Genomic DNA, 21,695 nt, shown 5'->3' on the forward strand with positions numbered 1-21,695 from the left:
TGAATCTCAAATTAAAACATTATTTTATATGTATTATATCCGTCGTCGTCCGTCATACAAAAAACAAACCCAACATTTTTCAACGGCGTCAATTTTGTTAAGCACTTGGGCATAGAACAAAATGGAGTGTATTTGATTAAAATGGACCTCATATTAATTTTCATTGTCACATTACGATGGAAGACCCTACCCCAGATAAACTGGGATAAGGGTATGACAAAGAAAGACTAGATAACGATGGTTAAAACAGAATTAATGTTGAGAATGCCTGCAGTGAAAACATGAATTTGGCAAGAAAAACTTTTTAATGATACTATTCTGTAGAATAGGTGCGTTTTTATATATAAAAATAGTAGGTGAAAACTCATCAGTTTGATTCCTATTGAAAATTATTGAACTTAATAAGTAGTAACTATAGGCAGAACCGTAAGATTTACGAGGTTATTTTACACTTTACTTAAAAATATTAAGCCATTTTACATAATATCCGATTATCCGCAACGCAGGCTTGGTCCGGAGGGATTACAAATGCAAATTAGCAACAAGCTTAGTCCCATACAAACTAATTATAAACTACAACAGGGTTCACCACCCTCAAAACAAAGTTTCATTGACAAAAACTGGATTGATCCCGACAATGCCTAGTTTCCCCTATGGCTGGTAAAATTATATGCTAAACTTATCTTAAAAACTTGCGCCTAGTGCACATGAGAAATTTGACGTTTTCGTCAGTCAAAACTAGCTGCACAGAGTTTGCTGTGACTAACAGGCCAATTACAACAATATAATGTGAATTTAAAAGTGGAAAAATTACTGCCTTGAGTGTGACTTGGGTTTTTTTCACTTTTAAATTTAGTCTAAGCTTAATAGCATCGTTCTCAGACGTTTCTGCTTATTAAAATTGATCTAATACTGATCTAACATGGATCTGACATCATACCAATATAAAATGGTTCCAATTTCCTTTAGAGGAACTGTTGAATTGAGCATTATGTCAACCTTCAACCAAAAAAAATCACTTTTGATACTGACAGATCAGTATCACATAGGAAATATTTTAAAATTTCGGGCCGTGCGGGCGCGCAGCTGCGAGGCGGCAAGTTTCCCATATTAAAAGTGGCGGCTACCGCACGCGCGGTTGTCGGAGAGCTTGGCGGATTTAACAATTGACGACGCCTTGTCTGTAATTTTCAATACAAAACAGTCTGCCGATTTTTGCGGAGAGATGACTTAGATGACAATCGTATGACGAATGCAGCAGCATTAAGGTGACATTCGGATGGCAGTCAGTTAGTTAGTGCTTCTAAGCATTTTCCGCAACTCGCAGTGCGTAAAACGGGGTAGAGCTACTCTAACCACCCCAGCTCCTCCACGAAGCCTAGCAGTGTCTTCAGGTTGCTAACTGCTTCCTTTAGTGTGCACGGAGTCCTTAGGTATTTGATTCTGTATACTTCTACCTGTTTGCAGTCTAGGAGAATGTGTTCCGATGCATTCGGATGGCCACTGCAGCTGCATTACTGTTGCGACATTAAATACTGCTGCGGCGTTGAAACGGGCGCTGTGACTGTCAATATCTTTGATAAAATAAGTGACGGGTTGAATATTCTAATTGCGGCAGTAATGCAGCTACGAACGTCAGCCATTATATCATGGATATTGATAGTGGCAGCGACCGCATCTGCAGTCAGCAATGTTGCAGCAACATAGCAATAGTAACTCTTGGTTTCTTATTTTACTGCAAAGTACATAACTATATAATAATTAACTATACATTATATTTACATTACATACATTAAATACATTATTTTTTTCCGCATTGGGCTAGCGTGGGGACTATAGCCCGAGCCCTCTCGCTCATGAGAGGAGGCCTGTGCCCAGCAGTGGGACGTATATAGGCTGAATTATTATTATTATTTTATTATATTTACATATGATATATATTTTGATAACCTGTCTGGCCTAGTGGGCAGTAACCCTGCCTATGAAGCCGATGGTCCCGGCTTCAAATTCTGGTTAGATTCAGTTAGATTAGGTGATTTATTTCATGAGAGACAATTACATAATAAGTTTGCATTGATGTCAAAAATGTAAGGATATCTATAATGATCGTCAAAATAATATAAAAATGAAAATAATAACAATACCTACTAAAGAAATAAAATTATAGCTCCAATACGGATTGTCAAAGCAATTAGAAATTTAAGTATGTAAATGCTTGCAAAATCGAAAGGGCATTTATTTGTGTGATGAGCACGAACATATTTGTTCCTGAGTCATGGGTGTTTTCTATGTATTTAAGTATTTATAAATATTCATATATTACATATATCATTGTTTATGTACCTACAACACAAGCCTTATTGAGCTTACCGTGGGACTAGGTCAATTTGTTTGGTAATGACCTATTATATTTATTTATTTATGTATACATACGTACACGACGTTATGCAACAATATTATGCTAATTTTGTACGTAAAAAAACAAGCAGTAATACTAATTATATTTTCTCTCATGCATTATTCTCGTAAAATAATAACGAAGAGTTATTACAAACCACAATGAACGTCATATTATTCCAAATTTTGAGGACTTAATTTAAAGGGGCATTGTTGCAAAAGAAGAAACAATGATATGCCTCGAAAATTAAAATTCTATGAACATAGTAAAATATTTTCATTGGACCGAGTTTCCATCGTCGAGTACAGTAACCTAACTCCTATGTAGGATGGTCAAAAATATATGCAGCTGACTGTACATAAAAGTATCAAGTTTCTGTAAAAAATACAGGTGAACCCAAATAATATTTTCATTTCACTGAAGCGCAACGTAAGGCGCAGTTCAATTACAAACTTTACTTATTACATCCCAGAACATTAACAAATTAAAATTGAAAAATTAGAACTTTGGTGATACCTATGACATATTTTCTCATTATATATGACATCAGGAAGTAGTTAAAACTACGCACACAACTTCACTCACTCACTTCACACTTCACTCACCCACCCACTTGGCTGCCAACTAAGCGTCTGGTTTAGTTAGTAAGTTAATTAGTTATTTTACTAACTTACTTAGGTATTAGCTTTAAGTTTTTGGTTGAGCACTGACAATTTGCGTTCTCGCTGAGTCTCATCCATTTTACCGCACAAATATTTGTAACTTCTACCTGATTTTATTTTTAAGTACTTAAAATTCATTGGCGTGTTGGTAAATAAATATATTTCATTATTTATTTATTATTATTGCGGAAATAAACCGTTATCTATTTATCTGCTGTACTCAATAAACTTGACACCTAAAATGGCCAGTAGGGCTAAGATGGCCGGCTTTTTATCATTTGTCACCATGCCTGTCACGTTCTAATAAGTTTGTAAGTGCGAAAGTGACGGGCATAGTGACAAGCGATCAAAATGGAACCATGCTGCCACCGCAGGTTAGTTGGGCCCACCCTCTATACGTACACATAAACCATAAATACATATATTAATTACTCGGATTTCAATCTAATCCTGTAACAAATATAGTAATTAAACGATATCCACGTCGATTTGAAATAATTACGATAGCATAATTACTAATGATACTCGTTATTCTAATTCTCTGTTCACTTCAAACAAGCCAATTTAGATGACATGTTTGCGAGTGATCTGGCTTAATTTCAATCATTTATTAGAACGATCAGAGGGTAGTTAATAGTAAAGACCGACAACCTTCCTACAACGAGCCTGTAAGGGCAATTATTTGTGTGATGAGCATGTGTAAACACAAGCATAGAAAACACTCATGACTTACTTTATTTTTAGAAAGCCACTAACATTATATAATACTTAAATACGTATTATATGTATTATAACACATAGTTAAGTGGCATAGCAATATTTGTTGGACTAAGTAGGAGCCTGAACGGAGATCTCTTCCTCTGTCATGTAGACGCCGCGCCGCCCCAAGTCTCTATTCAACTTCTTTGCCTCCAGACACCACGGCCCAGCCGTTCCCACCGCGACCGGAAAAAATGGTACGTTGGTTCCAGGTTGGCGTATTTTAACCGTTGAGGCTCGTGGCAACAATTATATGCTCTACCGAAACGTTAAATAAATAAATAAAAATACTTACTTACTCCGTTGGCTCAGCGACCCAAAATGAGACTTGGCCTCCGACACAAGACAGCGCCACTTTTCTCGGTCCTGTGCGACCTCTCGCCAATAATATTTTTTAAGTATTATATAATTAACCAACCTCCCGACATTTGAAGTTGCAAAAACAAACAATGTATACGGGCAAAGAGTGTGGAAGTGCATGTTACCGAGTATCTTGAATAGATTTCCACAGGAATTATTAAAACTTATAGAAGGACGAACGAGTGGACAAGCTAGAAATATTATTAAAAAATACTTTATTAAAATAAGAGGGCAGTCTACCGAAATAATTTAATTAGATGACCTATGTACCTAAAAACAATAATAATTAAAAGGTATAAATATTTCATATAAGACTCCTTAACTCAAGAAATCTTTTGAATTTAAGATTAGTAGTTAAGTTTAAGATGATGTAATGTGTTTTTTATTGAAATAAACAGCAGATTTTTTTTAAATTACATTTAGCACCATCTATGACTGAAAATTCTGGCGGCGTTCTATGAAAGTTGTCAGTCTTTTACATATTGTAGTCTCTGATTCCAATCATTAATTAGTACGTTCATTAGTATTGTAATAACCAATAGTTCTGTAGAAAGCAAAGTGCGTAACTGATTCGATGAAGGTTTCACTATTATTTCATTAATGCTTATTTATTTATTTATTTAATCTTTATTGCACATAAGAAAACACACTGTACAATAGGCGAACTTAATGCCGTAAGGCATTCTCTACCAGTCAACCTTTAGGCAAAGCAGATAAGTTGTAGGCGGTGCAAAAACATAGGTATAGGTGATACAATTGATACATGTACGAACACAATACATTCATAAGAAATACACAACTAAAACCCCTGCTTATGCATAACTTTATCGGTTTCTATTTCACTCATAAGTTTTCTATGAATTATCTTTGATATTTTTTATCGCGTATACAGTGTGCAATACGCGCGTAAAACAGTGCAGCAGTGCAGCTTATTTGTAAATTTCGTAAAGTTTGGACTGCTAAAAATAATAATTTTGTATTACACATATTCTGTACTTTAACCTTAATAAACTACATTTTTGTTATTATAAATTTGAAGTAGAGTAAATGAAAGTTAGACGAAATCAATTTTCTCCAGAAATTACTGCATTCCACGCGAATTTAAAATTGTCGTGATCGCGTACCCGAGATTCATTGACCTAAGTTCGCGTGTTTGAGCATTCTAGCCTGATTTCCACTGCCTTAGCTTCAGGAAGCATGTTTTATGAGCTTTTAAAGAAAATAGAAGTTAACTTGTCTTACAACAATGACCACTTTTGACATGTCAGGAAATTGGAAATGAGGGAGGGAGGAAGGAGGAAGGTGTAATTTAAAGTAGATTTTATTGAAATATTATGTTAATATGATATATTTTGTAGAATCTGGTTGAGCCTTTTTTAAGGGGCCACAGCACTGGCAGTAGACGGAACTGTGTCAAATTTATATTTTTATAGCAACAGTTCTATGCATTGTTTATTTTTATGTACGTCATTCGGTCAATAACAGTTGTCCTTTTTTTATAAAAGACAAAAAAAAGAAAACAAAGACACTAACTCTAAATAATAACTGGGCAAGTGCGAGTCAGACTCGCGTAGAATAAGGGTTCCGTACTATTACTTATAAAAACGTGTTTGTTGTATAAAATGTTTTTTTTATTCTGTTTTTAGTATTTGTTGTTATAGCGGCAACAGAAATACATCATCTGTGAAAATTTCAACTATCTAGCTGTCACGGTTCACGAGATACAGCCTGGTGACAGACGGACGGACAGCGAAGTTTCAGTAATAGGGTCCCGTTTGACCCTTTGGGTACGGAACCCTAAAAATAAGCACATTACTAATATATATACTACTCTTATACTATCAACCCCATTCCGACCCACCCAGCCCAAAAGTGCTAAAGCTACTTGCGGCATGGCGGCGCTGGATGGCAAGCGGTATTTGTTGGACTAAGTAGGAGCCTGAATGGAGATCGCACCCTCTGTCACGTAGACGACGCCTCAAGTCTCTAACCAACTTCTTTTCCCCGGACACCACGGCCCAGCCGTTTCCATTGCGACCGGAACAAAATTGTACGCTGGTTCCAGGTGGCGTATTTTAAGCGTTTGAGCCTCGCGGCATCAATTATGTATAAAACGAAACATTACTCTGAAACATTATAATAAACGGATATACACAAATCAGTGTCAAAAACAGAAATCAATTTGTATTGGACATTTGAATACCTTTTCAAAGCTTGTCAAATATTTGATTTTAATCTACTACGAACCTTAAAACAATCCACTCCAATTAGCTACTGTTAATTCTATCTTTTGTAGCAAATTACACTGATTGTATAAGTAGTTCCCAGAACTAACAATACCCCCTATTTAGCTACACAGGGTGAATATTTAGACGGGGTTACTTATCAATCTGTCCGTTGTCTGTTGTAACAACATCCCAAATTAAGGGGTCTATTAAGGCGCTCAAATATACAATACAACCAGAGATATTGGGTTCGGCCTACTGACGACGCCAGTTATATGACTTTCAATTGATGAATAGATATGATACAATACATTTTCTAGTACGATACTAAATTATTTGAATATTCTGAAAGTATGAATATGGAATTTAGCGTTCCTCAATTTATAGTTAAGAAATGAAGTTGAAGTTTATAATACTATCCAACGGACTTATATAAAAGCAGGCGCAGCGGCGGAAAGCGTCGTTGAAACGTAATAAATACAAGAGCCTCGGTAGAGAGTACCATCTTGTACCATTTGGCGTTGAAACTATAGGTCCATGGGGTCCCAGCACGCACAAGTTTTTTGGAGAAATCGCGAAACGTGTGGTTGACGTAACTGGTGACCGAAGAGCTGGCGGCTTCCTCGCACAACGTATCAGTATTGCGATACAACGAGGAAATGCCGTCAGCATCCTTGGTACAATGCTTCAAGGGCCTATTTTAGGTATAAGCTAGTTATTTTAGATGTAATCGTAAAATTGCTTGCATTTTCATATTCACATCTAATGTTCAAATGTGTCTTCTTTGCTCCACACTAGGTAATTGTGCTCCAACAGATGTTATACATTAAAACTACCTATATCTTCTTCTTCCTCCTCGCGTCGTCCCGGCATTTTGCCACGGCTCATGGGAGCCTGGGGTCCGCTTGACAACTAATCCCGAGAATTGGCGTAGGCACTAGTTTTTACGAAAGCGACTGCCATCTGAACTTCCAACCCAGAGGGTAAACTTGGCCTTGTTTGGATTAGTCCGGTTTCCTCACGATGTTTTCCTTAACCGAGAAGCGAATGGTAAGTATCAAATGATATTTCGTACATAATAAGTTCCGAAAAACTCATTGGTACGAGCCGGGGTTTGAACCCGCGACCTCCGGATTGCTAGTCGCACGCTCTTACCGCTAGGCCACCAGCGCTTCTACTAAACCTACCTATATATCACAACCTAATTAAAGTGTTCCAAAAAAAATTGTGGCGTTGGTGTACTTTAATTTAAATTGGCCTTAATTTCAACTTTTAGAGCAAAATAGGCATATTTCACGGTACCCAATTAAGTGACAGGCTGGAGTTTATCACACTTTGTACATGCTATAGGAAATTTAAGCTTAGTTTCTACACCATAAGATACCAAAGTTTGGCAACCGATCGACACTTCGCCGACGGTATTGGCTTTGGTCGCCTGTCGCCACATGTCACCGGCTCCGTTCAGTTACTGTCGGATGAGTCGGATCCCGATATCCTCATGTTCAGTGGACTAAATTAGTCTACCGCAACGTGTAAAATACAAAGTGCATTGGGGTAACTTCGTAATCGGGATAATTTTGAAAATGACACATATCCATAAAACCAGAAGCTCTTTGTAATTTTGCAATCTTGGTATCTTGTTTCCTGTTGTTACAGTAGAAAGCGAACCCCGAATCGAAGTTACCAATACATCTAACAGCAGGCTAATTCGAACGTGCAGCAGACCCCTAAAAATATACATTTCTTATTGACAGAATACACTGTGTATTTTTGATATAACGCAAACCTAAACTAGATAACCCCGAATAATTTAATAATTTTTATAACTTGTGTTGTAAAAATATAACGAGTTGTTAGTTTATAAACAAACGTAGTAATTAGCGTTAAGGTAGTTTTTTACGCACCGCTGTGCTCCTGTCCCGCGCCCGCGCCACCAGTGTTGAGTCACCAATCCTACGTTATACCTACTTCATAATTGTAATACCTACATAAAAATTGGCCATGCCGGGACGGTAGGACAGTGCAAAATTATGTACCTTTTTATAAGTATAACGAGCGAGCTCATCGCCAACAAACTGTCTCGCAGATTTTGTTTTGTGGTACACATATTTTATATTTTAATGTTGTAATAAATAAAAAATAAAAAAATAAGATAAATAATCATTTATTTCAGGCATTTACAACCCATATACGTGTTAGTAACATACAAAGTAAAATATAGAAAATGCCTGCTTACAACTATATATATATTTTTTATGGTAGAGGAGGCAAACGAGCAGACGTATCACCTGATGGTAAGCGATTACCGCCGCCCATGGACACCTGCAACACCAGATGGGTTGCAATTGCGTTGCCGGCCTTTAAGATGGGAGTACGCTCTCTTCTTGAAGGTTTGAAGGTCGTATCGGTCCGGAAATACCGCATCAGGCGACAGTTCATTCCACAGTTTAGCTGGAAAAAATCTAACATGCAAAAAGCATGGTACAGTGCTGCGAAATGCATAAAGAAATTTAAACAATTCTGAAAGTTTATTTTCAAGTGAAAACTTCTTTAGCGGCGCTGTGCACTTTTTTTGATGGGGAAAAAATATTAAACTCCCGACAGGTCACGTGACCGACAGATTCGTCAGATTGAAAATTCGTAAGACGAACACGTGACCTGATCGAAAAACTGTTACAATGTCATTGAAGCCAGTAGACCGCCCGTAGGCGCGACTTGAATATTAACGTTGTGCATTTTTAATGTTAAATAATTGTAATAGTTCTGAAGCGTAAAATTTTTAATGTTATATAAATTGTCATGTTTGTGTACGATAGCACAATAAATGAATATTGTATTTTACCACATAAATGGTACTTTTATACTGATAATTAAAGCAATTCGTGCAAAATTATTCCCTAACCATTCCAAAATATTGAAAATGTACAACGTTAATATTCGAGTTTTCACTTCAGCCGGCACTCCCGGAGTACAACCCGTTGTTTTTTAGGGTTCCGTACCCAAAGGGTCAAATGGGGTATTACTGAGACTCCGCTGTCCGTCCGTCCGTCCGTCCGTCTGTCACCAGGCTGTATCTCATGAACTGTGATAGTTAGCCAGTTGAAATTTCTACAGATTATGTATTTCTGTTGCCGTTATAACAACAAATACTAAAAACAGAACAAAATAATTATTTATTTCCAATCTCGAGGTTCTCATCCAACCACCGAAGTTAAGCAGCGTCGGGCGGGGTCAGTACTTGGATGGGTGACCGTTTTTATAGATAATGGTACGGAACCCTTCCTGTGCGAGTCCGACTCGCACTTGGCCGATTTTTTTATTATTATTCATAACTACCATAGCATAATTATTTATGGATATTATTCAAACGGCAATGTATTTACTACATCATTGTCACTTACTTAATGGACGCGTCATTAAATGCGAAATTTTGAGTTTAAACAAAGTAGTGGTACATTGCTTGCAAAATTATTTTATATGAAAAAATAATTATAATAAGTAATATGATTCCATTATGACTCAAATATCAGTTATATGTCAGATGCGCTTTCGAATTAGCCTGTAGTTTTCAAGTCAAACAGAAGCGGTCGGTGATCACGACGCGCCAAATGCCATGCATCCGCCGCCGGCCCGTTTTATATGAATCATTCATTGTATAACCTTTACCTTTCGAAATAGCAAAACCACAGTTATCGATTCGAATGTGGAACGGCTTGTTTGCCTTTGAACCATTGTGTTACCGCGGACCAGCGGCCGGTGTAGTTTGTATTAGTTGAACTCTGGTTGTACTTAGACACAGTTTCGAATTTGATGCCCCATTTGTTCTACTTGACTACGATTTAGAGGCAAGCACACTTATTCCTAACATTATCAGAAATAGCATACAGCCGCTGTGTTGAGGTTTTTTCTATGGGATACGTTATGTAATCTTTCCCGTATAAACAGTTAGTAAAAGCCCAGTTATTGGTTCTCGAATGTGGAATGCCTTGTTTGCCTTTAAACCATTGTGTTTCCGCGGACCAGCGGCCGGTGTAGTTTGTATTAGTTGAACTCTGGTTGTACTTAGTCGCAGTTTGTAATTTGCTGCCCCGTTTGTTGTACTTGGCTACCTACTGCTTAGAGGCGAGTGCAAGTCCAATCAGTTTGCTTTTTTTAAATATTTATAATACTACGGTACATTTGTATTTGACAATATTAGTTTTAATTTATTTTTACATAATGCCACGTATGTGTTATTAATATGGAACACGTTTTAAGTAAATTTTCCATTAAAAGTAACCAGTGTTCGCAGTTTCTGAATTTATATTTTTGAAAATAAATAGTTTCAATCTTATCAAAAAATCTCGGTAAGATAATTCATAATGTTTTCGCTGACGTAAGTGAAATTTGTCACTATTTTCCACAAGTGAGTTCCGCATTTCTATGGCTTTAGTTGAAAGATGTTGTAACTAGTAAAGTAAAGTAAAGTAATGATGCTAAGATGAAAACAAATTCCATCAGAAAAGGGTCCTAATGCTCCATGTGCATAAGGACCACCCATGCTCCAGGTGCATATGAAGCATAAGCAACGATATAAAAGTGTACTTACTCGTGGATCAGACAAGTAATTTACCCGAGTACACCCCACTACAAAGGAGCAACTGTTTACCATCTCTCGTTGTATAGCTAATAAACGTTGCGGTATTGAACTTGAATGCAACTAACAAGTCAACTCGCCCATGTACTCCCCGCCCACTTTAAACGAGTAACTGTTTTTATTTCACGTTGTATAATTGACACTATTGCTACGATGAACTTGAACGCAAATAGCAAGTCAAGCAACTTGCTCAAGTACGCCCTCTACACCAAACGAGCAACTGTTTGTTATTCCCCGTTGTATAATTGACGCTGCCATGTTTAACTTTACTGTTTGCACGTACGAAGTTACTGCTGCGGCCGTTTTTAGGAACCGTGATTAGAGGGAGAATATTTATAGGATGCTTGCCTTTTCCTGTGACGTAGCCCACTTTGTTTCCATTGTTTACAGTCGACAAAACTATTAGCTTGGCACCCCGGCATACAAATATGACAACACTTGCATATATAAAGTGCTATACGATATTTCTACAGCTGATAATACTCGGCTTCTGGATTATATTTAAGTATGAAACATATAGGTTTTAAAAAGTTTTTTTGCCGAGTAAATTATCTGATTACTCCGAAATTATATCGTTAGCATTCTATTTAAAAATATTTTCACATTAAGCGACATTTCCTCTACAAACAACCCAATGTCTTCAAATATTGAACAAGAGATTCAATGACGGGCGCCATCTTTAAATTAGGTACGTAGCTATCCCTGACAAAGCGGGCATCAGATACGGTTGTTTAATATTCATTTCTGCAAAATTCCCATTTCTTACAAGCACATACAATATTCAAACGCAGAAAAATAACTAAGTGTAAAACGTGATTATGAAGATTGTGGAGGAACCACTTGAAAACGCATCTTAACTTATTGTCCGTGTAATAAGGACCCTGGCAGAATTTTAAGAGGGAAGTATACTACGTACTTGTCTAGACAAAAAAGATACCGTTTCTCGTCTTCTAAATATTTTCCATTCTCCATGACTTTTTAGTATGTTATTGACACAATGATAAACTAGGTTTATAGATTTTCCTTTTTTTTTCAAGATTTGCTATACAATTTTTTTTAAGAGAAGGTATAAACTAGAAAATATTATGCTAAAGCGATCGACATCGAAATAAAAGTAATTTGTCAAGATTTAGTTAATAGAAAACGTTCTGACTTCGAATTTGATTCGGACTGTCTGCCTGTCAAAACCCTTTATCTAGGGAACGCGAGGAAGTATCGAGTTGAAATTAAAACCATATGCTTATGTCTATAGCCCCTTGAAGCTGTGAAAAAATCAAACTACTAAGTAAATGTAAAAAAAAGAAACGGCCGTTTTTTTGCAAAAAACGTATATTTATTTCGAAACTCTCAACGGAATCCAAATGTATATAGGGTATTTTCCATTGACCTATAATTATGAAATTTGGCAAGTAATATCGTCTTACATTACAAGTACAGGGAAAAATCTAAACCCTTATAAAATTATACGGAACCCTCGGTGGGCGAGTCCGACTCGCACTTGTCCGGTTTTTTTTCTATATAGCCAACTTTAACCTTTCATATTGTTTAGTTCCCGTGTGATTTTTCTTGGCATTTGTCATTCTCCTGAAAATGCAATACGATATTTACATTTTTGGGGTAAAATCTTAATAGTCTCGCTACTGCTTTTACATTTCTTGTTGCTCAAGTTACTCTGAAATAAATCGAGCTTTATAATGTAATGCTAGAAGCGATCCTCCAAGCGCAATCAATTGGAGACCGGCAAAGAACCTTTTGTTGTCAAATTACGATTTCTTTTGAAACCGGCCAGAATACATTGATGCCTTTGAGTATTATTTATTTGCAGAGGTAAATAAACAAGTAAAAAAGTGATTTTAGGGCTCGGGGGTAAATGTGTCGTGCGCTGGCTTGCAGCTTGGCTGGTTGGTCGCATAAATGATGACAGTACATTTTGTGACATTAAAAGTAACTGACTTTTTAACCCGCGACGCAAAAAAGAAGGGAATTCATACATATGTTTAACTGCTATGTGTGTGTGTGGCACCGTAGCTCTCAAACGTGTGAACCGATTTCGATGTGTTTTTGTTTAAATTTTAAAGCAGGGTTCTAACGGTGGTTCTTGTCTAAGTTTATGTTTATGTTTTACGAGTATTAAACTCAGTAGGGCTAAGATGGTCGGTTTTTTATCACTTGTCACCATGCCTGTTACGTTCTAACAGGTACGTGAGTGCGAAAGTGACGGGCATAGTGACAGGTGATAAAATGGAACCATGCTGCCATCGCTGTTCATCTGTTTTATTGCGTTGGGTTTTTTATGTTATTGTGCTTTGATTTTAATGAAATATCATTAAAATCAAAGCACAATACAGCATGACCTTTGAATAAATGATATGTACAAAAGAAGATTACTCTGGTTATTGGAAAGCGAGTGAATGAAGTATTTTATGTAAACATTTAAATTGGAAAAATCAAGAAGAGGCCGTTATCGATTTTAGTCGCAAAAATGTCATTTGATAGATTTATTTGATGAAATTGTACACCTTTTGTTATCTAATAGAAATAACTACGTCTTGTTGTCTTTCATGTTAATGAACCAATTTTGTAATAATGATATTTTTCTGGTGGACGTTTAGGTAAACGCGCGTAAAGCACTGATTTTGTCGATCTTATTTGTAAACGTAAAGTTTGGACTGCTAAAAATTTTAATTTTGTGTTTCACATATTCTGTACTTCAATTTTAATAAGCTACATTGGTGTTATAATAAATTTGAAGTAGTGTATGAAAGTTAGACGAAATCAATTTTCTCCAGAAATTACTTCAAAACAAGTGACAATATCTCTGAAAGTCAACTTAATTTCAACGTAATTTTGATACTTAAACAATCTACAACATTTGCTGAAACTGTTCTTATACATCATTTTGTATAATTTACCACCATCATTTTTTGGAGAATTTTGAGGCCTGAAATACGTATAAAAATTTAAACCGAACTGTTCAGTTACCGTCAAATGATACCCAAGTTTTAAAATGCCCCGGTATGAGGTATTTGTCACTTAACGAGTTATATTACAATATTGTAGCTCGTTAAATGATTCAATTCATCTGACATAGAATCTCAGCAACTTGTAACATGTTTTTTTATGTTTGTTTGAACACTCGTACCAAAATATGTTTTTTTTTTTGTGGTTGTAAGTAGTCCTATACTTTTATACTTATTTTTATTTACTCCACTGAAAAAACCGACGTACCGTTTTTTTATATGAAATTTGGAGATGTGTAAGTGCCACACGAACTTAGCCGCTCCCATACAATTACGATCTCATTTAAAATGACATTCTGAAATAACATTTTACATAAACATACAAGTAACATGTTATATACAATGTGTTAAACCATTGCCAACGTGCTACTGAAAGTGGAGTGGGTACACGTTGCATAGGTCATTCTGATCAACTTTTACTATGTGACCAACCCCCAAATCGTGAAAAAAATTGACTCTCCCATACAAGATATCAACATAACAACCACATACATCATTTATGAATAAATAATAATAATAAAAAAACCATCAGCCAGCCAAAATGTACCTATGAGAGATTATTTTTCCAACTTTTAGTGGCTGGTGTAACACGTTGTATATGCCTGAGGGCTTACCGCAAACCACGTTTGACGTGTTGCCTCCCTGTCACACTTATGTGTGAATTTACAAGTGCGACAGAGAGGTAACACGTCGAACGTGGTTCGCGGTAGGCCCTCTCTGGTACTAGTTTTCGTAAAATAAAAGCGTAACTTCAACTGTACGACCTTTTGACGGCGAGGTCTAGTCATTCCTAATAATAATTATTAGTGTACTATATAAATGAATATAAAATATAAATATTTGGGGGGAAATCTTACACAGCTTAACCTAGCCCCAAACTAAGCAAAAGTTGTACTATGGGTACTAAGTCACGATAGATATACGTATTATAGATAAATATATACTTATATACATAGAAAACACCCATGACTAAGGGACAAATATTTCATCACATAAATAAATGCCCTTACCGGGATTCGAACCCAGGACCATCAGCTTCATACGAAGGGTCACTACAAGGACAGACCGGTCGTCAGATATTGGTGCAGTGTTCAATAATTCATTGACAACAAAATAGGAGACCCTAAACATCTCTAAGTATAATTTGATAAACTATATAATCGTTTTAATTGGAAAAATATTTATTAACAATAACAATATACATAATGGATATATACAGATGATTACTATAACTAGCTTATATCTAAAATAGGCCCTTGAGGCATTGTACCAAGGATGCTGGCGGCATTTCCTCGTTGTATCGCAATACTGATACGTTGTGCGAGGAAGCCGCCAGCTCTTCGGTCACCAGTTACGTCAACAAGTATAATCTTTATAGTTACGTATAATCTTTTAGTTCTGACACTTACACATTTACATCTCGAAATAATTTTAGATGGTCTTTTGTACCTGTTTGTTTTTTTATATATTATTATTTCAGTTTTTTTAGTAATTGGACGTTAAGAGATTTAATAAATCTCTAAGTAATAATAATACTTTAGTTTGCATTGATATTGATTGCCTATTTTACAATTTTTGATTTGCTGAATAAATGTTAAAGTTGAAGTTGAATATTATGACATTTATAGCAGAATGTCATTCATAGGAACTTCTTAACCAAAATTATATCCGCAGTTAACTGATGTCATTAGCAGTATTTTATCTCAGTTGCAAATTAACCTGGCTGTTTACTAGTTAACTTAGTAATAATTCACTGGCTCCATTGTCTGGACCGCGGAGTCGCAATGGCTACTGTTTTAGTGATAAAGTGCTGTGCAAAACATTAAGTAATTTAATTTCGGTGGAGTTTTGCTCGTACTTTATACTTATCTTTCTCATTATACTTTGGACGTAAATACAGTACTTGGAGGTATCCGAAATATTATATAACGGCGCCTGCAGGCTTATTCGAACGTTCAATAGCGCATCTTGATTTGTTATGTTTATAACTTACTTACCACGACTCAAAGTTGAACTCACGCTCACCAATAAGAGCAAGCAATCGCTGCGAAAAAAAACGTGAACACCCACACAAAATTGCATAAGTTACAGTGATTGAACACTTGATACCATTTCGACTTAGTAAAACTTCTACGAGATATAACAAAAAGTGTGGGGATTAGGAAAAAGTAGAAGAAAAATTTTACTGACGGGAATTTTTTTTTTCTATTAGCAGGTTGTTCAATTCGGCCAAGCCTCCATACAAAGGCCAACAGTTACGCGTCAACAAATGTTTTCTTCAACTTTTTCCTAATCAGAAAACGATATTATGCCCTTAAATTGATCCCCACTATTTTTGTTACACCCTGTATATTGCAATCGCACAGCCCGATCACACCAACACTAACGAATCACGGAACAATACCAATGGCACAAATTAAAGGACCTGTCGGACAGTTTAAAATAACTTTTAACTAGTTTTCTTTGCTAACAATAACTTAGAGATAATGGCCCCAGTTCCATGGACTCGGACAGTTGGGCGTCCTAGATGCACTTGCAAGTTTCTATCTGATCTTGGAGTGTGAAGAGTCTTTAAATCGCTCGAACCGTGACCGCGTCAGATAATAAACTAGTGATAATTATCCAAAAGAGTTTTATATAATACAACAATCATCACAACAACATCAACCATCAACAATCATGCCTATAAAAAATTAATAGTGTAATATTTGTAAAACATCTGTAATCGTAATCTATAGAGCAAATACTAGAGCTTTTTTATTGGTTAGCAACAGGTAACTACCGTGATGTTTGTATGTGTAGTTGATGATAATATGTATATTTACCTGAACATGGGGTTTGTGATTAACAAACGCCCATGTCAAAGATAATCGTCAGTCAATACAATACATATGACAAACATAATTAAAGTACCTATGTTAATATTACAAAGACCAATCGTAGGTTAAAAAAACCTTGGAGAAGTTTTATGTCGACGAGATTTCCAACAATTACTTGAATATCTAGAAGGTACTTGAAATGTTTTTGCTTTCCAATACTTTGCGGCCAACCGGGTTATTGTGCTTCAACAGTTTTTAGGGTTCCGTTCCAAAAGGGTAAAACGGGACCCTATTACTAAGACTCCGGTGTCCGTCTGTCTGTCTGTCAACCAGGATCTAGATCTTTAGAACCGTGATAGCTAGACGGTTGAAATTTTCACAGATGATGTATTTCAGTTGCCGCTATATAGGTACATTTCATTTCAATATTACAACATGGTGGGAGTAGTTATGGTCTACTTCAAATATATGTCAACGTACCAACCACAAAATAATAGTTGTATAAATATTAAATTTCGAATGTTGGAGAAAATTTTGAAGCAAAGTAGCAGGGCTCGGAACCGGTTTATTTTTAAATCCCGAAATAGCAAAATAGTTTTAATTATTTTATACTCTTTACGTAGAACTGGATCATGTATTTAGGCAACAACTTCGCATTATGAGATAGTCCCATTAAAAATGAAATAATAAACCAAAGAACGAAAAAGAACGTAAATTATTACGTTATTTTTACCGGTATTTTTTGTATGAAGAAAAAACCGGTTCCGAGCCTTGCAAAGTAGGCACATTTTACGATACAATATTTATATTTGAGCCGCCATCTTAGAAAATGTGATTCAAGGCCGCTATTATATCCCTTTGAAATGAATTTAATCGAATCGACTTCAAATGCAAATTAAAATTGAATGTCTTCCACAGACCCGAGCGTTGTATTAATATTTATGTAAGGTATCTAAATGGAAGTAAAATCCTTCTTCGTTTCAATAAATAACGTTATTTTTTCTTGTTTTATTTCAACGTTTTTCTCTATCATCGTCGTTAATTTACGTGGCCATTTCTACATAAAATACGTTCTGCCGATATTTAGGTAACATTTGCATTTAGGTAACTTGTCTCTAGCGACTCTAAACTTAACACCAACAGAAATCTTAATGTTACTTATTCTAGTTCAGTAACGAAACTAGTAGGTACGAGTGTATACTCGTACCTAACAATGCCCAGTTTGTGTCTAGTTTTGTCCTTTAAGTGTACTTTCACCTAACAATGATTTAATGATATAGATACAATGACATCGTATACACCGTGTTTTTATTGAACTCCGTTAACTTCGGGGTAGAAGTAAGTATGTTTAAGGAAACTAAATGGAATAGTTAATTTTCAAAAAAAAAATGTATATATTTTTTTATAAAAAGTAAATAAGTATTCCATATAGCGTTATTGTAACAAGGGCATGACATTTAATTCAACCAAACAATTGAAAACTGTGACATATCAATGTCATTTCGAACATCGATCGTCCGAGATAGTACTTACATTTAGTAACAAATGTATACAGTCGTACTGAACACTAATCAATATGTAAACAGGCCTTAAGGCAATTGTATACGCTCTTAAGGGCCTTATTAGATAAAAACAAATTACTGATTATATCCGAAATGGAGTTAATTAGAATACCGCTGTCTTTGAGAAAGTTACTTAATTTAAGCTCAGGAATGCACCCTTGTAACGGAAATAAAAAAAACACGGTGTATATCTGGCTGAAATTCGTTTATATTGCTCCACCTTATAAAACAAATGAAATAGAGCAAAAACAACTTTTGTATGAAAATCTATAATACTACTTCTATAAAGCAATTAAAATTATATAACGTTATAAAACATAGTTACGGAACTTCTTATTAATTTTGAATTAAGTGAAACGTGCAAAAATTTCAGGGAAAAAATATTAAAAACGTAAACATACCTACTGACTGATCTTTATTACTATATCCCATTAAACTTTAATCAACAAACTCACTCACCTTACGCTGGATTTCAATTTCAACTTAAAATAGCATCGTTTAAAAATACATTGATTACCATACTAATGAACTATAGGAGACTTTTCCTCTCGCCAAGAAGGTCTTATGAAACACATGTCGCTAATTGTAAAAGTGCTTTTTCCGCCCTAGAGCTCTTGCCCTCTTGCAGACACTAATTGAGTGGTATCGAGTTTGTCCCACTTAGCCCGGCGAGGCAATTTGATTCTTTACTCAAGAGCGGCGGGGAAATAAAGCTTTGGTAAAGTGAATTTTTATGCTAGTGCGGAAAGAAGCTTATTGTCGCATTTAGGGATTAAAATGTGGATTATAATATTTGTGTACGCAATTTTTAAAGCAATTTAGAGTGTAAAAATACGGAATTGGTAAATGGCATAGATGCATTATGAATGCATTCATCCAAAGTGTCCATGCAATTTTGCAGTCTACATGTACGGCAAGATGCAAAAGCTTATACCCAATTTATGAATTAATTCCATTCATAAGGTGAGTACACTCTGAATTCCATTCATAAAGTATGCACTTTTGCAGCTGTGTACAGTCAGCTATAACTATTAGCTTAACATACTTATTTGTATGCATTATAGTCATGCAATAGTTATTGATATAAGTAAAACTGCTACCTCTAGCTTAATAGCCACGCATGACCTCTTAAATAGCACTTATTTCCACTATTCAATAACCAATTATTCAATCAATAACAGTTTAATTTGTCCTAATATTGATACTATAGTAAGTGAAAGATTCCAAAATTGAACCACGAGCGTAGCGAGTGATTCGAAAAGTTGAATTTATAGCGTTGCGAGGGTTTCAAGCCACGAGGGTGAACCAAATTTTGCCACTGAGTGAAACGAATAATTTTTCACCACACCAATGCGAGGCAAATAACATTAAAAAAAATCATTTCATTCAAAAACATCATTTAATAGTCAATTATACCAGCCAACATGACGACTCAAAATTTACATAAGATTACTTTGCCACCTTTGTATATAAAATGCAATTTTTCATCAGTTTGAAGAATAAAGAATGCATTTTCGAGCTGGTTTGGTGAAAATATACTAATCGATCGTGTTGATATATTGGCTGAACCCATTCCCTACAAATTATCTTCCTTACCTTACCTTACCTTACAGGAAAGTTACCTACCTCAATTTGCTTCACCTCATTTCCTGAGCTATTACCATTACACATAAGGCCGTAACAGGTATTATTTGCTTACTAAAATTCACCATTTTACTTGCGAACTGTTTTGATTTACTGGACTGAGGCCTAAACTATGGCTAGAGACAATTTAAGAGTAAAGACCGATTTATCTTGGTAAAATTTCGTTCCAATTAAAACAAAAATATTACTTTGCTAATATATAACGTACTAGTCAATCATTATTAGAATCAATAATAAAAACTAAAAGTTAACTAAAACTAAAATATGACTAAATTAAAACTAAAATAAATGTAAAATTGGCCCGTGCGGCATAGTACTGAAGACGCTAGCAGCATTTCCTCGCTGGATCGTTAGATTAATGCTAACCAGTTCGTTATACTTGCGTATTTTTTGCATGCAATTAATGTTCCCACCCTGGCAACGCAAAAATATAACAAACCACCTTAAGGTCAATTTCATGTATATTGCAAGTCACCTTTAACATTAAGCTTGACATGCTTAACACAGTAATGACATCTGACACCTACCTCTTTAACATCGTCTATTTATCTTTAGTTATTCTAGTGCCTTAAAGGTTTACTCCATTGTCTATTTTAAATAACCCACTTATATTTGCCAAGTGGTAAAAGCACGATATATTATTATAGATCTCTGAGACCTTGCTAAATGTCGCATATAGACTCCATTGAAACGAGGCGTAATTTGCATGAAGATGGCATTCTTTACCATTAACTGGTCTCTGTTATGGCTCATAAATAACACCTAAGCCACAAATCTATAATTTATTTCAATGATTTTCCATTCCATACCGTATTTAACTGCCCGGTTTATTGCTATTCGGCTGTAAATTAGTTATTGGCAGATTGTTTAACGTTAATGTGACAATTTAACATTGACATTTGAATTTGATACGGATTAAATATATCGGGACCATTATTTTGGTCGCTGACGATTTACATTGACATTTTGTTTAAAATTAATTATTAATAAAGCTAGTTAATTATATACACAGGATATCTTTAATAATAATAGTCTGTTTGTTGTCAGTTGAATATACATTCTCCTCTTACGCACAAGAGATGGTTTTTTACTTAAAAAAATAGAATAAAAATAATGCATTTATAATCCGTGAAATAATAACCTACTTTAGTGCTAATCCGTTATAACCTTTTTGCCATTTTTTTAATGCAGTAAATTAAGCCTAAGCTACTAAATTATTTAATATTTTCCAAATAAGTGAAAATACTAGTAAATCGTGGTAGCGCTGCTGGCCTAGCGGTAAGTGCGTGTGACTTGCAATCCGGAGGTCGCAGGTTCGAACTCCGGCACATACCAATGAGTTTTTCGGAACTTATGTATGAAATATCATTTAATATTTACCAGTCGCTTGTCAGTGAAGGAAAACATCGTGAGGAAACCGGACTAATCCCAATAAGGCCTAGTTTACCCTCTGGGTTAGAAGGTCAGATGGCAGTCGCTTTCGTAAAAACTAGTGCCTACGCCAATTCTCGGGATTAGTTGCCAAGCGAACCCCAGACAACGCGAGGATGAAGAAGACTAGTAAATAGTGGTGATTTGCTAGTAGAAGGTAGCTCTGTTCTGAGACTAAA

At 35.6% G+C, this 21,695-nt stretch overlaps 1 protein-coding gene across 1 annotated transcript in view; it reads left to right on the forward strand.

The window, feature by feature from the left end:
* The window catches only part of LOC133527561 (hemicentin-1-like), a 443,871-nt gene that overhangs the window by 355,034 nt on the left and 67,142 nt on the right, over nucleotides 1–21,695 (forward strand). The window lies entirely within an intron of this gene.

The sequence above is a fragment of the Cydia pomonella genome, chromosome 18 (genome assembly GCF_033807575.1).
Source record: "Cydia pomonella isolate Wapato2018A chromosome 18, ilCydPomo1, whole genome shotgun sequence".
NCBI lineage: Eukaryota > Metazoa > Arthropoda > Insecta > Lepidoptera > Tortricidae > Cydia > Cydia pomonella.